Below are 16420 nucleotides of genomic sequence, written 5' to 3'. Positions count from 1 at the left end.
GCTAAGGAGTCAGGCATGTGGGAGAAGGTCTTCAGCCCCAGCAGAGCTCCCAGCCAAATGCAGCTACCTGCGCAACCCCAACTGACACCTCAGTGGGGCAGACAGGAGCCTCCCAGATGAACCCCGCTAACCCACAGAACTGTGGGAAAGAACCATGGTGGCTGTTGCCAGTCAGCACGCTCCAGGATGGTTTCCTGTGCAGCACCACATCATTAAAGCAGCCAGTGTGACTGGGCTTAAGTGGAACAAAGGGGGGTGACAGAGATGAAGCTGGACGTCATTCTCCACCAAGAGCTAGATCTTATGGGACCCATGAGTCAGGGTAAGCAGTGGGGAGGTCACCCATGTGATCGGGTGCTACTGGAAGGTTTAAGGGGCATGACATCTGATGGTGTATATATTTTTAAAGCTTATTCTGGCTGTTGTGTGGTGAATGACTAGTGGAGTGGGGAGAATAAGAGAAGCAAGGAGACGTCAGACAGGCAGCCACTGTGAGAAAACAGGCAAACTGAACCAAGATGGTTGCAGTGGAATGTCAGTGAACTGATTCACGTCATGTTTTGGAGAGAGAGAGTCAAAAGTACATGTCGCTAGATGGAGGTGTTGGGACTGGCTGACCGAGAATAACTCTTTGATCTTTGAGAGTCAAAAGGAACAGCCACCTCAGGGCTACCTTTGGGGCAATTCTCAGGAAAATTACCATCTCCACAACACCACCATCACCTCCACCATTGTCAGCTCCACCATCACCTTCATCACCTCCATCACCATCACCTTTCACCACCTCCAACTCCGTAACCTTCATCTCCCCCACCATCACCTGCCTCATCACTTTCATCACCTCCAGTACCTCCATCACCACCTTCATAACCTCCATCACCAAGTTCATCACTTCCATCACCATCACCTTCACCATCTCTACCATCACCTCCAATACCCCCATTACCACCTTCATAACCTCTATCACCACCTTCATCACTTCCATCACCTTCATCTCCCTCAATGCCACCACCGTTACTACTACCACTGCTGCAGAGAGAGAGAGGAAGTAATTTTGTGGGGCAGTGCAGGATTTTTGAAGAGAGGCCCTTTCCTTTTCTTCCTCTCAGTGAGGAGTTTTGTTCCCACCTCCAGAGCCAGGAAAGGAAGCCCTAGACAGAAGACCTCCTGGTGACTGCAAGTCTCTGTAGGCGAAAGAAAGAGATTAGTATTCCATTTGCTAATTGGAGGATCTGCTGGCATTCCTTTGTGTACAGAAAGAGGATGATAGAGTTGGAGTAGGATGGCATAGTAGAGTCTACCAGGAAAGATGGGGCCAGGAACACATTGCTCTAGGTCCCTAGTTCTTGAGAAGTACAGCAGTTGGATGTCATACATGCCCAGAGGCCCCGAAGTTTGCCAAGGGAGGTAAAGAAGCAAGGATTCTTTACCATAGGGACCAAAAGGTCACCATACAGTGTACTATGATGGAGTCAACTAAAAGTTGTGGCCAGATCCAGGAAGAGACCAACAGCCTGCAGGGGGATGCTGAGAAATAGGCTCCTTGCCAGGCTAACTGGACAAAGCCCACATTGAACTCTGGGGTGATGGCAGCACTGAGCAACCAGGGAGAAGTCTGCAGGTTCACCAGGTGCAGGGAAGAGGCAAGGGCCGTGCTTCCTCTCCTTCCTCCTGCCCCTCCCCCTACACAAGCCAATGCAGGGAGGGAGTGGTGAGGGCAAAGGTTAGGAGAGAACATCCTCCCTTTCCCTCTAGGCCCTTAACATCATAGTTCTGATCCAGGACAAGAACAGGAAAAGGGCTTTCAATCCAAAATGCGACTGACATTTTGAAATGTACAGGACAGAGCTTTAAAAAACCTAAAGTGATGGTTTTAGTAAAGGAAGTGGTAAATTACAGAAATCAGCTGAACTTCTAAAGACATGTTTCCCCATGGAAAATGTCAGGTAGCTGGGGTAGGGGCAATGATTAGAAACAATAAAGTCATTTTTTACTCATCCTGCCATTGAACGGAGACTTCAAAAACACAAGTTACACGGTAGTGAGGAGCGGCCCCGTGTCAGGGCCTGAGAGGGGCCTCATCCTCACACCACCCTGTCTGGTCCACACAGTCAGAGCCATTTCTACTGTCATCTCTGTTCTGTTGATGAGAAATGGAGGCTCACGCCAAGGCCACATAGCAACTACATGACAGAGTTAAGGTTCAAGCACAGGGTAGTGTGACTTGAAAATCTAATCTTTTAACCCTGCTTCCTTCAGAATGCCTTATTTAATCACAACAGCAGAAACCAGAGCACGCTATTAAGCATGTAAAATTGCAGGCTGCAATTGAAAGACTATTTCTCCAGGTTTTTTGACAACCCAAATTAATTTCTTTGTCAGGCCTCCAATCCTGGAGGTGGCAGAAACAAGATGGCTCTCTTTTAGGAATTTCTTGACTCGCCCCCAGGCTGACTGCCAGCTCTGGAGAGCCCTCAAGAGTGCCAAGGCGCAAGAGGCAGGTGTGGTTACAGCCTCCCCGAGGCTTCCATGCTCCATTCCGTGCTCTCCCGGGCACCCTGAGTCTTTCTTGGGTTCTTTCTGCCTAAACTCCCCGATGCACCAACTCTACCTAACTGATTCTACACTAAGCTGGGCATGGGAACCTTGGGGTCTTCCCTCATCTATCCAGGGAATGGCTAGGGACTCAGCCTCTGGAACCATATTAGTTATGTGATGCTGCTTTGTGCCTCAGTTTCCCTATCTGTAAAATCAATGGATGTTAGAGGACTAGAAAATAAAATATTTGTAGAATGCTCAGAATAGTGGCTGGCCCATCACAAATGCTTGACTAAAGTTAACTGTCTTTGGGGATGGGAAGGAAGAAAACACTGACTCTCAGTGAGCTAGTCTTTGTCTTACGCTTGGACAGTAGCTTTAAAATTCAAAATGCTGAAACTTCAACTCTTCAATTCCCTGGATTCTGTAGCACCCCTTCTTCCCTTAGACAATAAAGGCAAATTGTCTGGTTTCACAAAATTGGGGAGCTTGGGGGTAGCGTGGGGTTTAACGTCTCAAAAACCCACCCTGCCTAGTCACAGGTGGACAGTTCTGTTCAAGACCCTCCGAGTTGTCCCGCAGTAACCCCGCAGTTCCCACCGCCTTCCAACCCCTCCACATCCGTCACTACCACCACCAGCTCTGTCTACAGGGTAGAAGTCTATGGCCTATAACTCCCCTCCAACAACTGACACAGTTTATCTTGCAGTCACACCCATTCATTGGATCTTTGTCATGGATCTTGGGGAAAAAAGAAGGAAAAAAAAATCTGAATTGCCTCTCAGCTACCATCCTTTTTCTTTTAGCAAGATTGCACGTACTCACAAATTTGTTCGTAATTGTGACACTTGAGTTTTCCATTCTACGGAGGCACGTATACAGATTAGAATGGAGTTCGGCCATGTGTATCTCTTGGCCATATGTCCAACGTGTAAACATATTGCCCCTGTAATCAAATCTGCTAAAATAATCTTTTTTGCATTACAGAAAACTTCAAATATATATGAAAGCAGACCCACCAAGACTACAAATGTCCAGGCACTCGTTATTTTCAACTCATGGCCAATCCCGCTTCATCCATCCCTACTCATGTATTTTGAAGCAAACCTCAGAGATCATATCATTTCATCTGCAAATACCACTGTGTTTCTAAAGACAAGGGAACGCTCTTTTACAACGTAGTACCATTACCACAACTTACAGAGGGAAAAGTAACGATGATTCCTTAATATCATCAAAAAAGCCAATCAGTGTTCCACTTTTCTTTCTTTTCTCTTTTCTTTTTTCTTTTCTTTCTTTCTTTCTTTCTTTTTTTTTTTTTTTAGCAGCATCCAGTCTTGATACATCAAGGATGATATTTGCACTTTGCAAATTGTTTTAGGGAACAGCCTGAGCCTGTCCGGTTGAATAATTCCATCCCTCCCTTTTCACAGATAGGAACGTCATAGCCAAACCCACAGCCGGTTTTGCCAAGAATTCCAAAAAGACGATCACGTGTCAAATAACCATGGAGACGCGGTTACAAAAGGAACACTTATTCCTTGCTCCCTTGTTTAGACAGAGCAATCTAGAAGCTGCTGAGCGCGGAGGGAGGAGGCAGCGCTGCCTGCGGCTGCACGCACCTGCTGCTGGGCGGCTCCAGGGTGGTCAGGGCCGCAGCCAGGGCTGGTCCAGCCGCTGTCAGTCCCGGGGATTAGCGCGCTCCTGGGGGAGTTGGGCTGACCGCAGCGCTGGACCAATTAGAGTCTCCAGACTTGCCTTGTTAGTAGTTTCTTCTAATGGTTCAGCAGCAGTTTTGATATGAATCCAGGAGAGAACTCATCTGAGGTATTATTATTGTTATTATTATTACTACTACTACTATTATTATATTTCATCCGGTTCCAAGGCTGGTTATTTACATGTTGAGCCTTGGGATACCAACCTAAGGGCAGTTCCAAGCCTGGTCCCTTGAAGTGACTGCATTATTAGATTTGTGGCATATAATGGCTTTCCTTTAGACACCTTACATAAATCAAGGTGCCAGTAAATCAACAATGAAGTGATCTTATTATTGCTTTTAAAAAATATATGCACAGAAATAGTCTCATAACAGATGCTCTGCTGCTCTGCCCCTGTTCCTTGGCATTCCTGTGCCTTTGCCTTCCTGCCCAGGCCTTTCCAAGCCTTCGGGAGGTGGGCAGGCCCAAGTCAGAATTAGCACTCCCAGTATCAGCCAGTGAGGGACTCATGTTGGTGGAGAAAAGCCCCCCAAGTGGGATACCTCTCATGGGTGTTTGATAGTGCTCCCTACAGGTCCCAAAAAGGCCTGAGTCCTAGCTGTCCACAGAGCTAACCTATTTATCAGCTGCCCTTCCTGGCTCATCTCATTTCCTCCTTGCTTGATCAGTGCTCCCTGGCATTACCTCCCACCATACAGTGACCAGTTCGTTCATCCTAGGGAACCCCCCAAGTCCCAGATAAACCAGGCACAAAGTAGGATACATTACCTTCCCAAAAAACAAAAAAACAAAAAACCCATTTGTACTCAAATCCTAGTCCCAGGGTTGGTTTCCATAGTACCTCAACTCAAGGCAATTCATACTGACAGAAGAGTCTGGAATGAGATGTGCCTCTTATCTGGGTATTCTTTGTGAATAGAGCCCCCTGGAGTTGGGCAGTACTGAGTTCCTTAGATATTTAGGGGTAGGAATATATGAGAATGGGTTTTTCACCAAACTTGTACTGGATATATCGTTTGTTTACTTTTTAAAAAGCACATAATAAAAACTTGGGCTTTTAAGAACAATTAGCAAATATTTGTTTTCTAATTTTTAAGGAATCATTTTCATTTAAATTTTTTAAAAGGAAGGAAAGAAGCCAGATTTTTTTTTTTTGATTTTTATTTATTTATGATAGTCACACAGAGAGAGAGAGAGAGGCAGAGACACAGGCAGAGGGAGATGCAGGCTCCATGCACCAGGAGCCTGACATGGGATTCAATCCCGGGTCTCCAGGATCACGCCCTGGGCCAAAGGCAGGCGCTAAACCGCTGCGCCACCCAGGGATCCCAGAAGCCAGATTTTTGAAAGTGTTTTGTTATGATTTTAGGGCAGTGCTTTTCACAGTTTTTAAGCCTCCAAATCTTTTTGTGATCCAAACCTACATGGCTCCTCCAGTGATAGACAGAAACCAGGGAGCTGCCTTAACTAAAACTGGGTTCTGGGGCTGGAGCCCCATCTATTTAGCTGTTCCCTCCAGCACCTCAACCTCCTCCCCACATCAGGTGACCACTAAGCACTTCCTAAGAACCCTGAGGCTTTTGCGGGACCCCTTTGTGAAAACCACTGTGGTAGGGGATTATTTACTGGCATGAAACAATATCACTAACTTTTTTACTTTAAAACCTGTTATAACATGAGGGGCACCTGGGTGGCTCAGTTGGCTAAGCACCAGACTCTTGGTCACCACTCAGGTAGTGATCTCAAGGGTTGTGAGATCAAGTCCCTCGTCAGGTTCCACACTCAGCAGAAGAACCTGCTTGAAGACTCTCTCCCTTTTCCCCTCCCCTCAGTTGCTCTCTTTCTCTCTTCTTCTAAAATAAATAAATAAATAAATAAATAAATAAATAAATAAATAAATAAATCTTTAAAAAAAAAACAAAACATGAGAAAGGCAGGTCAAAAATCAGCACACAAATGCTATCTCAAGTTTGTGGGGGAGAAAATAACACTGTATTCATATACCTTGAGAAAAGGCTAGAAGGAAATACAGCAAAGACATTCATGATGGTTATCCCCAGGATCTTTTCACACTCTATTCTGTGCCAAAGCTGTATTACCTCCATTTCCTACAATGAGTAGGAATTATTTTTTAGGCAAATGAAGACACAACACATGATTTTAAGGAGGGGAGGAGAGCAGGAAATATTAGTCTAAAATCTCATCCAAACAATAGCAGCATCGACTAGATTTTCATCATTCTTAGTCCCTGATCTGAAGAGAAGGGCATTACTCAGGTTTAGAGGGTTTAGCCACTGAAGACTGCGTAATGCAAGTTATAGCCTGTCAATTTCAAGCTCAGCAAGGTCTTTGAAGTTTCTGATAATGATAGATGAGCACTGCCTATAAAGTAAGCAAAACAAGGGGTAACTCTCCTGCCCCCATTGCAATGGAGTGGCTCAGGCTATGCAGTAGGCAGTGCCTCCCACAAATGTGGGTGCAGTCAAGTCAGACATATGACTAAGGAGCCTTTTTCAAACCCGAGGCTATAGTAGAGAATTTGTGGGTGTGTATTTCCCCCACTTGGCTGCCCATCAGAGTCACCTGGGGAGCTTCACAAGGTCGAGTTTCTGCGGGGGCACCTGGGTGACTCAGTTAGCTAAGCGTCTGCCCTTGGCTCAGGTCATGATTGTGGGGTCCTAGGATGGAGCCCTATGTCCAGTTCCCTCCTGGGGAGACTTCCCTGGGAAGTCTGCTTCTCTCTTCTCTCTCTGCCCCTCCTCCCTGCACTTTCTCTCTCTCAAATAAATAAATAAAATCTTTTTTAAAAATTGGGTCCCGGGATCCCTGGGTGGCGCAGCGGTTTGGCGCCTGCCTTTGGCCCAGGGCGCGATCCTAGAGACCCAGGATCGAATCCCACGTCGGGCTCCCGGTTCATGGAGCCTGCTTCTCCCTCTGCCTGTGTCTCTCCCTCTCTCTCTCTCTCTCTGTGTGACTATCATAAATAAATAAATAAATTTTAAAAAATAAAAATAAAAAATAAAAATTGGGTCCCCTGCATGCCTGGGTGGTTCAGTGGGTTAAGCATTCGACTCCTGATTTCTACTCAGGTCATGATCTCAGGGTTATGAGACTGAGCCTCGCAGTGGGCTCTGCTACTAGATGTGGAGCCTGTTGGGGATTCTCTGTCTTCCTCTCCCTCTGTCCCTCCCCCTCCTCAAGAAAATCAGGTTCCTGGCCCTACCCACTGATTCCCTGACACCTCCTGAATGGCACTTAGGACCTGCATTTTTAACAGACACTCCAGAGGATTCTCATGAGACACCTCCATGAAGTTCATCATCACAGCTAGGTTTTAAGTTCTAGGTAAGAAATGTATATGCCTGTTGGCTGGTGTAACCTAGACACTGTGTGCACAACCCCCGGTGCTCTAACTATCCAGGGAGGCAACTATTTATTGGAAGCTCACTCTGTGCCTCATTTTGCTAAGTGGTTTCAAGTCCATTCACCTTAATTACTACTCAAAGTATGCTTCTATTCATTTTGTCAATAATGAAACAGATTCAGCAAGGTTAAGAAACTTGTCTAAAATCACTTGGAAAGAAAGAGAAGCAGCATTGGAATCCTGGTCTAAGGCTCAAACGCTAGCTCATCTCAATTAGCTAAACCATTTCTGGAAAGTTCCATGGCTTTTTTCCTTCCTTTTCCTGGGAGAAAAATGGTACCAGAATTCTCCACTCACCTTCTTCACTTCCTATCATCTAACTGCTCCTCCATTCTACACGTGCTTGTGTGTGTATATGCGTGTGTGTGCCCACCCGTGCACACACACATGCACATACCCTCTTTTAAGTTTTACCTGCATCTAAAACAGTACCAGAATTCTACCCCCAGGACATTCTATACAGAGGTTTATTCTCACAATTTTCTGACTTCTTGTTATAACATGTCTTTCCTAAGCTATAGGAAACCAGTTATTCCTTGATTCCACTGTAATTCTCTTACTTATTTGAAAGCAATCACTGCAAACCATCCTAAGCAATTTGGCTATTCGAGTTACAAGTTATTTGATGGTGGTGTCCACATGCTCCACTAGTCAGAAGTCCACGGAGGCTACAGGTTTGCTCCTCTGATCTCCTCACCAGATGATGTGATACAAACAGAGCCCATCTCAGCCTGAATTCCACCAAAAAGTAAATAGTGATTAGCAAGCAGACACATACACAGCCCTTCGACCCGTTCTGTGAGCCTGGGGAACATCTCAGGGAGCTGTCCTTTTAGACACTTCAACAGCCTCTCACATGAAAAGTTCATTTGAGGCAGATGTGACAGTACTGTCAGTGCAGTATTTAGCTAACCTACTCAGGCAGGTGATAAAATCAACCTTTTAACAACCAGGCACTGGACTGGTTGGACGTCCGAGCACAGTGCCTTTCCAAGAGAGCAAGCAACTGGTCTTGCTAGATTCATTTGCAAAGTTCAGGCAAAGCAAATACACCATAAACCTTTCTAGCCATCTACTTTTCCTGAATGTCATTATTTTCATCAATGAAAAACCATGTTAGAAATCCATTATGCTAATTAACACACCCATGGGTGCTAGGCTAAGACAGATAATTGGAGCACTTATGGTAACTTCCTCTGGACTGTGGGACTGTGATCTTTCAAATGTTAGCTAACTGCCCCTACAATATCAATGAAAGCTAACACACACATGCACACACGCATTCTTGCACGCGCATGCAAGCACACGCAACATCTATGCTTTAGCTTTAGAAATAAATTCTAGACAACATATCAGCATAATAGCCACCACTGAATAAGCACTAACTGTATTCCAGGTACTGTGCTAAAGGTTTGAACAGAAAGAAAACTGATCTCATTTAATTGTCACTGAAACTGAGGCCCCAAGAAACCCAACTAGAAAGGATGAGCTGGACTCATACTCTGGCTGACTTGACAGCTATGAATCTTAACCCCTCCAGGAGACTGGCTGCCTGTAAGTTCCTCTAGGCCTCCTGGGAATTCCTCAGTCATCATCAACAATATTTTTTCATTCTTGGCTCAAAACTTTGAACAATAAATAAAATCCCAATCCCTGGGAAATAGTGCACAGCATGACTTCTGAGCATAATTGGTTTTGAAGCAGGCTTGGGAACTCCTCCGGGGTGATAACTGTGTTCCTACCCAGAAACGTATAGGGGAGCTGTCAGAGCCAGCTGTCAGGCCAGGGTGGCCAGAGTTTGAGTCCTGCCCTCCTTTACCTGTTAGGCCTCAGCATAGAAGTCTCCCCTTCTGCCACCCTCCGCTTGGTGTCTGAATTTGAACACATCAAGTTGCCCCAAGGGGTGAGGCACTGAAGCTGAGGAGGAGGGGAGTCAGTCACAGCCCAGGAACACCCTCCCTCCCAATGGCTACAATAAACCTGGGAGTTGCCACGGCAGAGAGGAAAGACAACACACTGGGGCGGGGTGGTGAAGCACCATCAACGGCTGGATACTTTACGAAAAGAGAGTCAAAAGAATTTGCTGATGGATCAACATAGGGTCTCCAAGAAGAGAGAAGTCAAGGCAGACCTTAAGATTTGGGGCCTGAGCCAAGAAGAAGCCAGTTGCCCTCAACCAGATGGGGAGGGCTATGAAGAGCAGGTCTGAAGGGGAACAGCCAGCCTTGTGAAGTTTGAGAAGCCTATTAAGTATCCCCCATGTATTGGTTTCCTATTGTTTTGTAACAAATTAGCACAAATTGACCAGCTTGAAGCAACACCATCACCAGACAGTTCTGTAGGTCTCGGTCCAGGAGCACCTCAGCTGGGTTTGCTGCTCAGGCTAAAACGTTGAAGTCGAAGTGCCCATTGGACCATGTTCTTGTCGGAGGCTCCAAGGAAGAATCCACCTGCAAGTTCATGTTCGTCATTGGGAGAATTCAACTCCTTCCTGTTGTAGGCCTGAAGTCCCTGGTTCTCTGCTGGCTGTGAGCCGATGGCCGCTCTTACCTTCTAGAAGCTGCCTGCATCCCTTGCTACTGGGGTCCCTCCATTTCCAAGCCAGAAAGGGTGGGTCAAACCTTCCAGCTTTGAGCCTCTCATGTGCTCTCCTGCCACCAGCCAGAGAAAACTTTGCCTTTAAAGGGCCCTTGTGATTGAATGGGACCACCAGGATTACCTCCTTTTTAACTGTATCATGTAACTCGGTCTAATTGTGGTGGTGTCATCCATTACATTCTCAGTCCTAGGGATCCTGTGGGGAGTGCACACCGGGGTGGGAGGTGTGGGCAGAAAATCACGGGGGCTTTCCTGGAATCCTCTCTGCTACCCAAATGGAAATGAGGAGGAGACAGTCTCTTTCAGAAACTTCCAAGGCTGCAGGATGGAGCAGGGGGGTAGGGGGACGAGCCCATCTGGATCTCTTTAGCCGCTGGAACTTAAAGCAGTCAGGAGAGAGGGCCTGGCCCTTTGAAGGGCCCCATAAAGCTGCGTCTCTGAGCCCCACCATGGGCCTGCCCTGCCAATCCTCCTGCCTGGGCCCCGGGGCATCTTGGCTGCGGTATCCCTGTGTCTGGCAGGTGAGTCAACATTTGGCTTCTCTCCTGGGCTTTCTTGGAAAGGGCTACGTTCCAGGTTGGCAGCTGTGCTGGCTGGGAAGGAGGAAAGAGAAAAGCCAAGTTCTGGGGGCCCTGCTGCAGGCAGGACACCTGGGCCTTCTCCCCCTCAGCCACTGAGAATAAAGGGAAGAAATTTCACTATCACTCCAGGGAAGCCAGAGTGACAACAAAGCAAGGTGGTAAAACTCTCAGGCAGTGGAATCAGATCAGTGACCTAGCCTCTCAATTTCACCATCTGTAAAATGGGGATAATCATTAGTAGCTACCACCTAGGGGTTTGTGACAATTAAACAGCATGTTTTCTGTAAATCATTTACCACAGTGGCTGACACATAGCAAGTACCGACCAAAGCCTACACAATGAATGCTGTTAACGGAAGGGTAAAGGACTGGCAAGGACTGGCGAGAGAGGCTGCTCAACCAGAAGAGATAAAAGGAGGAAGGGATCAGATAAAGAGGTCAAGGGGACAGCTAACCCCCTTGATAAGAAACTTAATATTGAAATGCAAGTTAGTTATGTCTATAAAGACCTATGAATTTACCAAGGACAAGTGCTAAATCCCAAGGCATGATGGATTTTGATTGATTGATGGATTACTGATGCCATGCAGTAAATCTGGATATGGTGTTTCCAAGGCTCCTGGATAGCCAGATAGGGCTTCTTTTTCCTGTAGAAATTCAGGAAGGAAGAGAGGGACAAGCAATGGGCAGACTACCACGTTGTATGTTGCACACCACATTTGGTTGCAAGTAACAGAAATCCACCCAAGCTTAGTGGGGTGGGTTAACATTCGAGTCATTAACTGCAGTTCACTCAGCCCTTCTGTATACAACAGATTTATCCCTGCTGCATCCCGAGGACTGCATTCCCTACCTCCACTTCCCAATCCAACTCAGCCACACTTGAGCTGCTTATTCCATCAGGAAACACAGCAAAGGCCTCTTTTACTCAGGGCAGCACAGTGGGGAAATGAAGATCACAGCCTCTACCAGCATTGCTCCAAAGACCTGAGAGTTCCTTGAGTCGACATCGAGGCATTTCCCTTATCTGACAAAGACCACCAAACCCTATTGATCATCCACTTTGCAAGGATGTGTCCCAGGGACAACACCCTTTCTCCAACCAATGGCCAGGACAAAAGCTTCTCAGGACAGAGGGGCCATGGGGACCTTTAGATCTACTGAAAGCAGGCAGTGGCATAAAAACAGGTCTCCACCTCTGACCAAGGTGGACAAGCTAGGACCAGTTTGGAATCCCCCGAGTGGGAACTTGGAACATGCTCATTCTAAGGCTGCAACAGGTAATCCCATGGACAGACACCCAACAACAGGAAATTAAGGAAGCCAGGCCCTGCCACTGCTTGGGTGTCAGCTCATTTCCCCTTTCCCTTTACAGCCTTGCATACTCTCGTTCCTCTTTCTTAAGAAAGTGAACATGGCATGAGAGTCCCTCAACCTCCTTCTCCGTGTTCTTTTTTTTATTTTAAAGATTTTATTTATTTATTCACAAGAGACACACAGAGAGAGAGAGAGAAAGGAAGAGACACAGGCAGAAGGAGAAGCAGGCTCCATGCAGGGAGCCTGACGTGGGACTTGATCGCGGGTCTCCAGGATCACGCCCTGGGCCAAAGGCAGGTGCTAAACCACTGAGCCACCCGGGCTGCCCAGCCTCTCTGTGTTCTTAGTCCAAATACTGACCATTATCTAACTGGAGGGGTATGTCTCTCAGTTCAGATTTTTAAAAGGCAGAAGTTGGTTGGAGCCTATGGATTGATACCAGTTCAGTTTACCTGGGATCCAGTTAGTGGTGAGGGGTGGGGTGTGAGAGTCACATGGTATAGGCATGGTTGCTTAGACTCACCTCTTTCTTCCAGTGGGGTTGTGAGTGACTAGATACTCAGAGGAGAGGCAGGGCATGGCAGCTACCCTGAATGTATCCACCACAAACCACCCCCAACCTAATTCAGATTTCACAAGTCCCCTCTTATACATCATTGCAGAGTTCTTAGAAATCTAGAAATAGAAATCTAATCTATTCCAGAACATTCTCAGATGGACCTGGAGGGAACGAATGCATCTTTGTATCCTCCCCTTCTTCCAGAATCAGACTTCCAATATTATTTGGAAACTAGATATACAGAAATCCCATTCTGCAAAAACAAAATCTTTTGTAGTTAATTAAGTGATTATCTTCTACTTTTCTTTTCACCAAGTCTGTTTTCATAGGTAGGCTTGCTTACTGTGGGGTACACCCATATGACTATTTCTCTGGCAATAGGGTGTCAGGGAAGAAGCCAATTAATTACAGGAGAGTTAATGGCCTTGTCCAGGTTAATAGTGAAGCCAAGTGCCACTTGCTGAACCTTCAACTCTTCATTAACTCAAATCCCAGTTGTAACTTTCTGCTGGGGCCTGGCGTTCTGAGTTTCCTTAATCTACCAGATAGAAGCAGAGCAGCAGCAGAGGCTGTAAATACTCTGTCAGGGCATGAGGAATAACAACAATAAGGCATTCATATTAGGAGAGGAGATTCATTCATCACGGTTTGTTTACCCTCTCAACAACCCAGTAGATTTGCTGTTGCTGTCTCTGGGGAAGCAGCTGGTGTAAGGAAATCAGATTGCAGTGAAAAGAATGTGAGCTTTGCAGTCATATGGGCCTTATTTCAAAACCTGGCCAAGGCCCTTTACTTCTTAGATGGGACAAATCTGTACGGCAGCTCTGATTGGTCAGTGCCCATGCTCTAACCCTAGTGAGAGAGCCTGAATGTCAACCTGCTTCTTTGGTCCTCAGTTTTTCTTCTGCAAAGTGAGGAAATAATAATAATACTGTTTTCATAGGATAATTGTGAAGATTACCTGAGATCCCATATGTGAAAGCCCCTTGTATCTGGTAGGTGCTTATTATGTTTGCTTCTTTCACATTATAACGGACTTTTCCCAGGTTGGGCTAATCTTCTCTTAAGGTTTCAGAGGGTTTCTTCTAAGGTTTCATGACTGACCAATGCAAAACAAAGAGAGCTAATGAGGAAAGCCAGACTTTCCTCATTCCTGTGGGGAAAAAAATCTCCCCCGGTTAGATCCTGCCTCAATGTGGCTTGAAGTTCAATCTCTTTTCCAGATCCTCCCCTCAATGTGGCAGAGGCTTCTCACTGTTCCCTAATATCAGCCCTCCTCTAATTCTATAATTATACAATCCTCACAAACACACCAACTGTACACTGAACAGATGGCCAATGAGAGAGACTACATTTCTGAGCATCCCTTAAAGATGACCATGTGGTGAAGTTCTCACCAATGGGATGTGAGAAGAAGTGAACTGTGCACTTACTGAGACTGACTGGGCTTCTCTTTTCTCTTCCCTACTAGCTAGAATGTGAATAAGGTGCTGGTTAGCTGGCCCTGACCACATAGATGAAGACAATGAACTGAGCAACAAGATAGAAGGAACCTGGGTCTCTGGACAACTTCATGCAACCCAGCTGTCCTGGACCATCCACCTACTTCTCATGTTGCATGAGAAAGAAACACACTTCTGTCTGGTTACAAATTCTCTACTGGAGGAGTCTCTTACTACATCAATTTGCTCTACTCCCTAACTAATACAACCACTTTACCTTCTCCGAATTCATCTTTACAACTTGCCTTGAGCAAAAACCATCTGGAGCCAAGATCTGATCTACCTTTAGGATAGATAGATCAGATTTCATAATCGGCCACTTGTAAACCAGATCCAGCCCACAGGCATGCTTTGATTTATTCCTACGGTGGATTTTTAAAATTTTAGATTTGTTGTCAACATTTTGAGAATTGAGAAGTTTCACCTAAAAATCGAAATGTTCAGCTTTTCTTGAGAAATCAGAAGGTCTGGCAACCTTGGGCCACATTCTTGCTTGGAAACATTCGGCTGCTAGCCTGCTTCAGTTCATCATGGTCCATGCCTGTCACACACATTGTTGTACCCTTGGGTCTCGCTGATTTGGGGCCCAATGACCTGACTTCTAAGTCCCAGAACTTATGTCTCTTTGCCTGAGGGCTTTCTCTGGTCCTCTGAAAACTGCCTAGCCAGAGGGGCTAGAGAGTGAAAGCACTACTACCTCCAAAAGACCCCAAACAACAACTGATAGGAGTTGATGTATAAATATCCCAGTTTCCCATTTTTAGATGGGATACCTGGAGGGCACCTTTCCCAGAGGTTGCGTCCCAGCTGTCCAGAGCGGGAACTCACTCCATAATGCCCCTTTTATTGACTGGCTGCCTTCCCTTCTCTGTCCTGGTTCCCAGTTCCCTCCCAACATGTCCCAGAGTCATCTTCCAAATAAACTACCTGCTCTCAAATCCTACTCTCAGAACCTGCTTCTGGGGCAGCCTAAGTCACCAGCCCCTTTAGTCTTCCATGTGAAAGTAAGCCTTTATCACCATGTACTGTCATTTTTCTTCTGCTGAAGAAATATTTTTCTGTATTTGATTTTTATTAAAAGTGAAAAGAAAAGAGAAAAATCATTCTGGAAGACAATGTGTTTCAGAAAAAAATAGGGGAGAGTCTGTCTTTGTGGGAGTAAAGGATATTCCTGCATGTTTAACATGCAAATATTGGCCTGCTTAGTTCACTGACATTATCTCCCTGACCCTCAGCCGTTCATGTTTGTGATCCCTGGTTTACAGCATGAGAACTCTTGTTAAAAATTCAGGAGTTATTAGCCCCTGGCTTTGAATGAGGCTCTGAGATTAGCTAAGCAGCCACAGGGGAGCATACTGAGGGAAGAGGCAGGGAGACACGTAAGTTGCAAGCGCCAAAGTTTGGAGGAAGGGCCAAGGCACTGGGACCAGGCAGGAGGGCTCACCATGGCATCAGGGTAGGGGGCCTGAGGAGAGCTGAAGCATTTTCCTGATCTTGTGAAAATCCCTTCCCCCACAGGGTCCCAGGGGCTCTGCATCCACATCTTCCACCAGATCTTAGCTCTCGTTATTCCAACACAACTTCTGGCTCTGGCTCTCCTGACTTGGAAGGAATTCCTGGAAGGTGGAAACCATTCTGCTCTTTATCCCCAGTGCCCGACAGTAGGGCTTGCCATAATGGGTACCTAATAAAGGTTTGTCTTAAATTTCTGTGCACCAGCTTGACCCTCGAGTGAGCAATCAGAATTGCTATGTAAGCTAGGGGGCGCTGTGATTCAATGTTCATTTCTTAGTTGGGGAGCTGAAAAGGTTTTTTTGGCTCCACTGCAGTGATAGTGAACTAGCTGGCCCCACACTAAAGCCAAGAACATGGGCGTTTGGGGAAACTAGCTATCTCTTACCTCATTTACACTCTACAGGTTTAAGAATGTGGGTTCTGGGGTCAGACTGTCCAGGTTCAAATCCCAGTTCCCCCACTTATTAGCTGTGTTACTTTGGGCAAGTCACTGAACCTCTCTGTGCCTCCTTAATAAATGAGAATTAAATGAGCTAATGCATGCAGAGCGCTTTGCACTGTGCCTGCACAGAGAAGACTTAAAAATATGTTAGCTATTATTGGCTCTGATTGGGGACAACAGGATCCTGGTTAAAAAGAAAGCCAGAGTAGAATATTATCTAGAA

General features: G+C 46.1%; 2 long non-coding RNA genes across 3 annotated transcripts in view; one reads left to right on the top strand and one right to left on the bottom strand.

The window, feature by feature from the left end:
* LOC111091276 overlaps nt 1-3955 on the bottom strand; it is a 44227-nt gene extending 40272 nt beyond the window's left edge. For both annotated transcript variants that reach the window (XR_005374732.1, XR_005374731.1), the window contains exon 1: nt 3740-3955. This is a non-coding gene — a long non-coding RNA (uncharacterized LOC111091276). The remainder of the gene's footprint in view (nt 1-3739) is intronic.
* Nucleotides 3956-4098: 143 nt separating this feature from the next.
* On the top strand, nt 4099-15726 carry LOC102154862. Its single transcript, XR_005374728.1, has 3 exons — nt 4099-4365; nt 13682-13733; nt 14210-15726. It is a non-coding gene; the product is annotated as an uncharacterized LOC102154862 (long non-coding RNA).
* The last annotated feature ends 694 nt before the right edge of the window (nt 15727-16420 follow it).

Source organism: Canis lupus, chromosome 20 (assembly GCF_011100685.1).
Source record: "Canis lupus familiaris isolate Mischka breed German Shepherd chromosome 20, alternate assembly UU_Cfam_GSD_1.0, whole genome shotgun sequence".
NCBI lineage: Eukaryota > Metazoa > Chordata > Mammalia > Carnivora > Canidae > Canis > Canis lupus.
Note: the sequence above shows the minus strand (reverse complement) of the source record. Positions and strands in the feature narration are given on the sequence as shown.